The sequence below is a fragment of the Miscanthus floridulus genome, chromosome 11 (genome assembly GCF_019320115.1).
Source record: "Miscanthus floridulus cultivar M001 chromosome 11, ASM1932011v1, whole genome shotgun sequence".
Lineage (NCBI taxonomy): Eukaryota > Viridiplantae > Streptophyta > Magnoliopsida > Poales > Poaceae > Miscanthus > Miscanthus floridulus.
In genome coordinates this window covers 4,709,719-4,718,074 of record NC_089590.1, presented here as the reverse complement: position 1 = coordinate 4,718,074, position 8,356 = coordinate 4,709,719, and positions in this window count along the sequence as shown.

Here is an 8,356-nt window from a genome sequence, read left to right as displayed (position 1 = left end):
CCAATCACCGCCGACCCTTCATGCGGTGATGTCCCCGCCGGGACACTCCCTCTGGCGACAAAAAGGGTCAGCGGTATAGATGCTAACTCCTCTCCTAGCACCACGACCTTAGGGGACCCCTCGGCCGCATCCCCCTCTATCCGGCCCATGCAACACGCCGGCACCTAGGCCACCGATGGCGTAGGTTGCTCTGGTTCCTCAGGTGCTGCCATGATAGCGCCCGGCTGTGACCCACCAGTCACATTCGCTGCCACCTCCGCCAACGTCGACAGGGTCCTGACCGGCTGTGTCGCGCCTACCACGGTCGGCACCGCAAGCGCGGTCGGTAGCCCCGTCCACCCCATCCTCAGTAGCGGTATCGCCGCCATCGCCGACTGCTGTGTGACCTGATGAGGACATCACTTCTTCAGAGGTACCCGCTGATCCTCCAACCATCATGCAAGGTCCAATGACCTAGGCTCGAAAGCGACAACTCAATTTAGAGGTGAGCGCGTTCTTAAGCGATACTTTTCATACTTTTGATAATAGACTACTACCTAATGATGTTATCTTGCTTAGGAACATTGGAGAGGGTCATGAAGGACTTAGAGGAAGTGGTGAAGGTGATGATGACCAGCAAGGACGCCGAACACAAGTCGGAGGCCCAGTCCAACAAGAATTCGAGTCTGTCTCGGCCTCCAGGACCAGTCTGCCTTAAACTGGTTGCCCAGGACGCATTCGAACTCCATTTTTGATGATCCACATATGGATGGAAAGATAATTTGGTAAGAAAGCCAATCCATGTGGTTTCACATCAAAATCTGTTAGGAATAAACAGCAATCGTCGAAACAAGTCAGCATCCAGAATCTGCCAGGGTGCTACGGCATCGTCTTTTGGTCCGTTGGACCATGTATCGAGTTTGGGCCCATTAGGGGCGCGTCTAGGGGTCTTGCACAACCCTAGAGTCTTCATAAACAGCCGCCGCCCCTCCATTAGGGTTTGAGTTTTGCTTAGATTAATCTGTCAAGAATAGTTTCGCCGTTCATCGGTTTGTGAGACCCTAACTTTGTGAGTTTAATCATTCATCTACAATTTGGTTGCGTTCTTTCTTGTTCTTGCTTGTGTTCTTCGTTGCGCAGGTAGGGATTAGCCTTCTTGGTGAGGTCAACCTGGTCCGTGACTTGGCTGATAACCAGAGGAGCTATGGTGCTAAGATTGCAGGGTTCGATCTTTCGATCTGAAGCCGGATCGGTGTGTCATTCTCTGCCACAACGATAGTTACCATCACCTGACGGAAGATCGGGATCCCCGTCTGCATTAAGTGGTATCATAGCTAAGGTATACCGTCAGATTCACTTTTATTCTCTAGTTTTGATTGTTTCGCATTCGTCCCATAGTCCAGTGCCATACTCGTATTTCTTGTCCTAGAACCTTCCGCGCCATAGCCTTTGTATATTTCAGTTTCAGAGTCCGTCGTGCTGAGTTTGTGTCCTGGTCGAGGTCTTGTTGCTGGTTAGGTCATGTTAGAGTCTAGTTCGCGTGTTTTTCCCCATCATTTCCATCAAATCTTGGCTGTTGTGACCAATTTTGCACACATTGTTCCTGTTTTGTCCTCTAATTCGGAGCTAAATCTTAAAACTGGTCTAGTTTTCGCATACGAACTTCGTTTTCGACGTTCCATATATGCAAATCAATCAAAAAAATTTTGGATCCATCCATCCCCTGCCTTGTCGGGGTTAGAGATTTTTAGATTGGTCAAAAAGTGGTCACAAGATCCTCTTTTCGTGGTCACAAGGTTTTTGTCGATTTTGATCTAGTTTTCTAAAAATTCCACAGGCCACGTCTTTCACTTGTTTAAGCTCATATTTTCTGTGGTTACTTCTTTTGTGCTCCTAAGTAAATGAAAAATATCAAAAATAAAATAAAATAAAAAGTCAAAATTTTCCAAAAAAATAACGACAGCCCAAAAAATAGAAAAAAAGAGAGGGGCAAAAGAGGAATAATATTTAGAGGAGCACATAGAGAAGACCAAAGTGAGCTGTGTTAGCGTGTGTTGTCTGGATCCTTGTTTGTGTTGCTGTCTCCATCCACCATACTTGTTTTTCTCACACCTATCACCTTGCTATCCACCATACTTTTGTCACACACCTGGTACTTGCAACACTTTAGACTAGCAACAAGAACAAATACTTTGGACTATAATTCAGCATTACTTTCTGTTACTGACTTGTGTGCTAGATATACATATTACTCTTTGTTTGCCTTCCAAGCTCCACAAATTCTTTAGATCAGTATAGACAAAGGGCTTTGCAATCTCAGTACCACTGCCTCACAGGTATCACGAACTAGCCGCCAGATGTACCGCCCACTACTTGCGTTGGTAAGAACTTTGTAAGAGCTTGGTAAGGTGCCTCCACTTGCTATGAAAAGTGACACCACTGCAACCACATAGTCATTTGGTAGGGATAACTTTCACCGTTTGTTCCTATTTTTGTGTTTACAATGACAGGAGGTGAACAGACTAGAGATAACAACCCTAAGGGTTTCAACGAGTGTGTCAGTCAAGAGCAACTACAAGTTGTTGTAGAGGATGCCCAAAAAAGGATGAATGAGGCCATCAGGAAGGCCGTCACTGACGCACTCATTGAACTCAACATTGGCAACAGCATGGAGAGGTTGGACAAACGAATTTCCACACTAACCGACAAGGTTACTGAGTTGGAAACATTGGTGGCGGTCAACAACAATGACGTCTCCGACAGCAACACCGATGGTCTCTTGCCAGAAGACACGGTGCATGATGTCGCTGGAAACATGGATCGAGCAGCCTTCCGACAAGCAAGATTACGACGACGCCTTCGCCGCAACACGACAGGTATGGGTGGTGTCCACCACCATCAAGGTAATAATCACCGTATACCCGATGATCCTTATGCTAAGATTAAGTTCACAATACCATCTTTTTCGGGTCATTACGATGCTAAGGGATATCTTGATTGGAAGATGACAGTAGAACAAAAGTTTAGTGCCCACCTTGTGCCTGAGCATCATAGAGTTCGTCAAGCTACTAGTGAGTTTAAGGATTTTGCTATTATTTGGTGGAATGGGCTAGCTGCACAGGATGCTTTACCTGGTATGTGGGAAGAACTTAAGGTAGCTATGCGTGATCATTTTGTTCCTCCTTATCATAGAGATTTACGTAAGAAATTGATGCGTTTAGAACAAGGAGATAAATCTGTACAGGATTACTATGGTGAGCTCCAAAAGAGATTGATGCGCTGTAGTGTTGTGGAGGGAAACGAAGATGCCATTTGTCATTTTTATTTGGGTTTGAGGCATGAGATTTAGGACATTGTTGATTATAAAGAATTTAACACTGTCAACTAGTTATTTCAGTTTGCTATGCTTGCAGAAAAGGAATTGCAGGGGCGTGAACAGCAGGGCAAGAGCAAGGTCAGCATCACATACATGCCACGCTCGGCACCATCATCGGAGCTAACCAAGCTAACCACCTTTTGGCTGCCTCCTCCAGCGAGCAAGCGACCAACAGCCTCTGGAGTTTCCACTACACCTAGGGCACCTCCCGCACGACCTTCAGATTCAAGTAAAAATTCTTTGCAGGTGCCTACCAAGAGTTCCTCATCCGTTGCATCGATGGGACGCACTTCGGGTATTCAGTGCCACCGCTGCCATGGCATTGGTCATGTACAGAAGGACTGCCCAAGTCAGCGGGCATATATTGCTACAGAAGATGGTTACATCAGCACCTCTGACATTGAGGATGAAGAAGACCAAGATGTAGATGAGGACGACGACGAAGTCCTTGGTGACGAGGCCACTACATCCTATAGGAGCATCATTATATAGCAGGTGCTCAGCTCACAAGTCCAGCAACCTGAGAAGCTACAACACCATAACTTGTTCTAGATTTTCTTCGTCATCAGCGACCGTCGAGCACGTGTCATTATTGGTGGAGGTAGCTGCAACAATTTGGTGAGTTCTGATTTGGTCAAGAAGCTTGGCTTGACCACACGGCCACACCCACGTCCATACCATATTCAGTGGCTAAATGACTCAGGTAAAGCAAAGGTAACACAAACTTACAGAGTTTCTTTTTCCATTGGTTCTTATGCTGATTCTGTTGATTGTGATGTGGTACCTATGCAAGCTTGTTCACTTTTATTGGATCGTCCTTGGGAACATGATAATGATGCTACACACCATGGTAGAAGTAATAAATATACTTTTGTGCATAAAGGAAAGAAAATTACTTTGGTACCTTTGACCCCTGCTCAAATTGTACAAGTTGATAGAGAACGCGCTGTTAGTTTGAATGATGTCCAATCTAAAAATCAGCAAGTTGCTAATTCTATTTACCCACCTAAAAAGGATAAGTCTACATCTATTTCTAAGGCCGAGGGGATTAAATTGAAGGGTGGTGTTATGCTAGCAACAAAATGTGACTTTGCTGAAATTTCTGATGATGATATTTGCTATGCTTTGGTATGCAAACGAGCTATGTTTTCGCTTGATGATATTGTTAGCTCGGTACCTCCTGCTATCACTAACCTTTTGCAGGAGTATGAGGACATTTTTCCAGCTGAGATACCCCTAGGGCTGCCACCTATGAGAGGGATAGAGCATCAAATTGATTTGATTCCGGGAGCAACCTTGCCCAACCGTGCTGCTTATCGAACCAATCCTGAGGACACTAAGGAAATTCAGCGATAAGTCCAAGACCTTTTGGACTACGGGTATATACGTGAAAGCCTTAGTCCTTGTGGCAACCTGTACTTTTGGTTCCTAAGAATGATGGAACTTGGCGTATGTGTGTTGATTGTAGAGCCATCAATAATATTACTATTCGATATCGTCATCCTATTCCTAGGCTAGACGACATGCTTGATGAGTTGTGTGGTTCTATAATTTTCACTAAGATTGACTTGCGAAGTGGCTACCACCAGATTAGAATGAAACTTGGAGATGAATGGAAAACTGCATTTAAAACCAAATTCGGATTGTATGAGTGGTTAGTTATGCCTTTTGGTTTGACAAATGCACCTAGCACTTTCATGCGCTTAATGAATGAGGTTTTAAGAGTTTTTATTGGTCATTTTGTGATAGTTTACTTTGATGATATATTGATTTACAACAAGTCTTTTGATGAACATATGGATCACTTACGTGCTGTTTTTAATGCTTTACGTGATGCACGTTTATTTGGTAACCTTGAGAAGTGCATCTTTTGCACGGATCGAGTTTCTTTTCTTGGCTATGTTGTAACTCCACAGGGAATTGAGGTGGACGAGATGAAAATTGAAGCCATAAAGAGCTGGTAGGTTCCCCAAACCGTCACACAGGTGAGGAGTTTTCTTGGTCTTGTAGGATTCTACCGCCGTTTCGTCAAAGATTTCAGCACCACTGCTGCCCCATTGCATGAGTTGACGAAGAAAAGAGTGGTGTTTCATTGGGGAGAGGCACAAGAGGAGTCATTTGACACTTTGAAGGACAAGCTTACACACGCACCATTGCTACAACTTCCAAATTTTGGTAAGACTTTCGAGCTAGAATGCGATGCTAGTGGAGTTGGCATTGGTGGTGTTTTGATGCAAGATGGTAAACCTGTTGCTTACTTTAGTGAAAAATTGCATGGTCCTATTCTTAATTATTCCACGTATGATAAAGAAATGTATGCACTTGTTCGTTCTTTAGAGACGTGGCGTCATTATTTATGGCCTAAAGAATTTGTTATTCATTCTGATCATGAATCGCTTAAGTATCTTGACTCTCAAAATAATCTGAATCGTAGGCATGCTAAATGGGTTGAATTTATTGAATCTTTTCCTTATATTATCAAACATAAGAAAGGGAAGGATAATGTGATTGCTGATGCTTTGTCTTGAAGATATACATTGCTGTCCCAACTTGATTGTCGGATTTTTGGTCTTCAATTAATAAAAGAACAATATGCGCTTGATCCTGATTTTAAGGATGTGTTGCTTAATTGTAGAGAGGGACGTACATGGAATAAGTTTATGATCAATGATGGGTTTTTGTTTAGAGCTAACCGCCTATGCATTCCAGTTGGTTCCATTCGTCTTTTGTTGTTGTAGGAGGCACATGGAGGCGGATTGATGGGACATTTTTGTGCCAAGAAGGCAGAGAGGTGCTGTCCACACACTTTTTTTGGCCAAGGATGAGGCGAGATATAGAGCGGTACGTGGCTCGGTGCACCACATGTCAAAAAGCTAAGTCGCGGTTGAACCCACATGGTTTGTATATGCCTCTTTCTGTTCCTTCTACTCCTTGGGCTGATATCTCTATAGACTTTGTATTGGGTTTGCTAAAGACTAAGAGGGGGAGGGATAGTATTTTTGTGGTGGTTGATCTTTTTTCTAAGATGGCACATTTTATTCCTTGTCATAAGAGTGATGATGCTGTTCATATTGCTGACCTTTTCTTTCAAGAAATCGTTCGCTTGCATGGTATGCCTTCTACTATTGTTTCAGATCGCGATGCAAAATTCTTGAGTCATTTTTGGCGCACGTTGTGGAATAATTTGGGGACCAAGCTGCTGTTTTCTACAACATGTCATCCCCAAACTGATGGGCAAACTGGGGTTGTGAATAGAACATTGTCTACCATGTTGAGAGCAATTTTGAAGCGCAGTTTGAAGATGTGGGAAGAGTGTTTGCCGCATGTGGAGTTTGCATATAATAGGGCGGAACATTCAACCACCAAGGTAAGTCCTTTTCAGGTAGTGTATGGTTTTAACCCCCGTGCTCCTATTGATCTTTTGCCTTTACCTACCACTGAGAGAATACATAGTGATGCTAGAGAGCATGCTGATTTTATTCGTAAGTTGCATGAAACAACTAAAGTGAATATTGAAAGAATGAATGAAAAGTATAGAATTGCTGGTAGTAAAGGTAGAAAAGAGATTAAACTTGAACCGGGTGATTTGGTTTGGTTATATTTGAGAAAAGATAGATTTCCTGAGCTACGTAAGTCTAAATTAATGCCAAGAGCAGCCGGTCCTTATAAGATTATTAAGAAAATAAATGATAATGCATACAAACTTGAGTTGCCACCTGAGTTCGGGGTTAGTCCCATATTTAACATTGCAGATTTGAAACCTTATTTGGGAGAAGAAGATGAGCTTGAGTCGAGGACGACTCAAATTCAAGAGGGGGAGGATAATGAGGACATCATTTTTTCAGAGGTACCCGCTGATCCTCCAACCGTCATGCAAGGTCCAATAATCCGGGCTCGAAAGCGACAACTCAATTTAGAGGTGAGCTCGTTCTTAAGCGATACTTTTTATACTTTTGAGAATAGACTACTACCTAATGATGTTATCTTGCTTAGAAACATTGGAGAGGGTCATGAAGGACTTAGAGGAAGTGGTGGAGGTGATGATGACCAGCAAGGACGCCCAACACAAGCTGGAGGCCCAGTCCAACAAGAATTCGAGTCTGTCTTGGCCTCCAGGACTAGTCTACCTTAAACTGGTTGCCCAGGATGCATCCGGACTCCGTTTTCGATGATCCACATATGGATGGAAAGATAATTTGATAAGAAAGCCAATCCAAGTGGTTTCACGTCAAAATATGTTCGGAATCAACGGAAATCATCAAAACAAATCAGCATCCAGAATCTGCCAGGGTGTTGCGACACCGTCTTTTGGTCCGTTGGACCATGTATCGAGTTTGGGCCCATTAAGGGCACGTCCAGGGGTCTTGCACAACCCTAGAGTCTTCATAAACAGCTGCCGCCCCTCCATTAGGGTTTGAGTTTTGCTTAGATTAATCTGTCAAGAACAGTTTCGCCATTCATCGGTTTGTGAGACCCCAACTTCGTGAGTTTAATCATTCATCTGCAATTTGGTTGTGTTCTTTCTTGTTCTTACTTGTGTTCTTCGTTGCGCAGGCAGGGATTAGCCTTCTTGGCGAGGTCAACCTGGTCCATGACTTGGTTGATAACCAGAGGAGCTGTGGTGCTAAGATTGCAGGGTTCGATCTTTCGATCTGAAGCCGGATCGGTGTGTCATTCTCTGCCACAACTATAGTTACCATCACCTGATGGAAGATCAGGATCCCCATCTCCATTACAACCCCCAAAGGTGTCCCTTGAGCCCCCGCTTCTGCCTGTCCTGCCAAGGGCACGGGTGCCACCATGGGTAGCGCTCGATTGGCCAGCGACGCAGTCACACTGGTGCCGCTACCGCCCAAAACGGGCACGACGCTAGCCGATGGTTGCCGCCTCGCATGAAGGGCGATGCTCTACTTTGGCGCTAGCGCCAAAGGATTACGCTGCCTCCCGATGATGTAAGAGATGAAAAGCATAAGTCACGATGAAATCCAACCAAAACAGGGG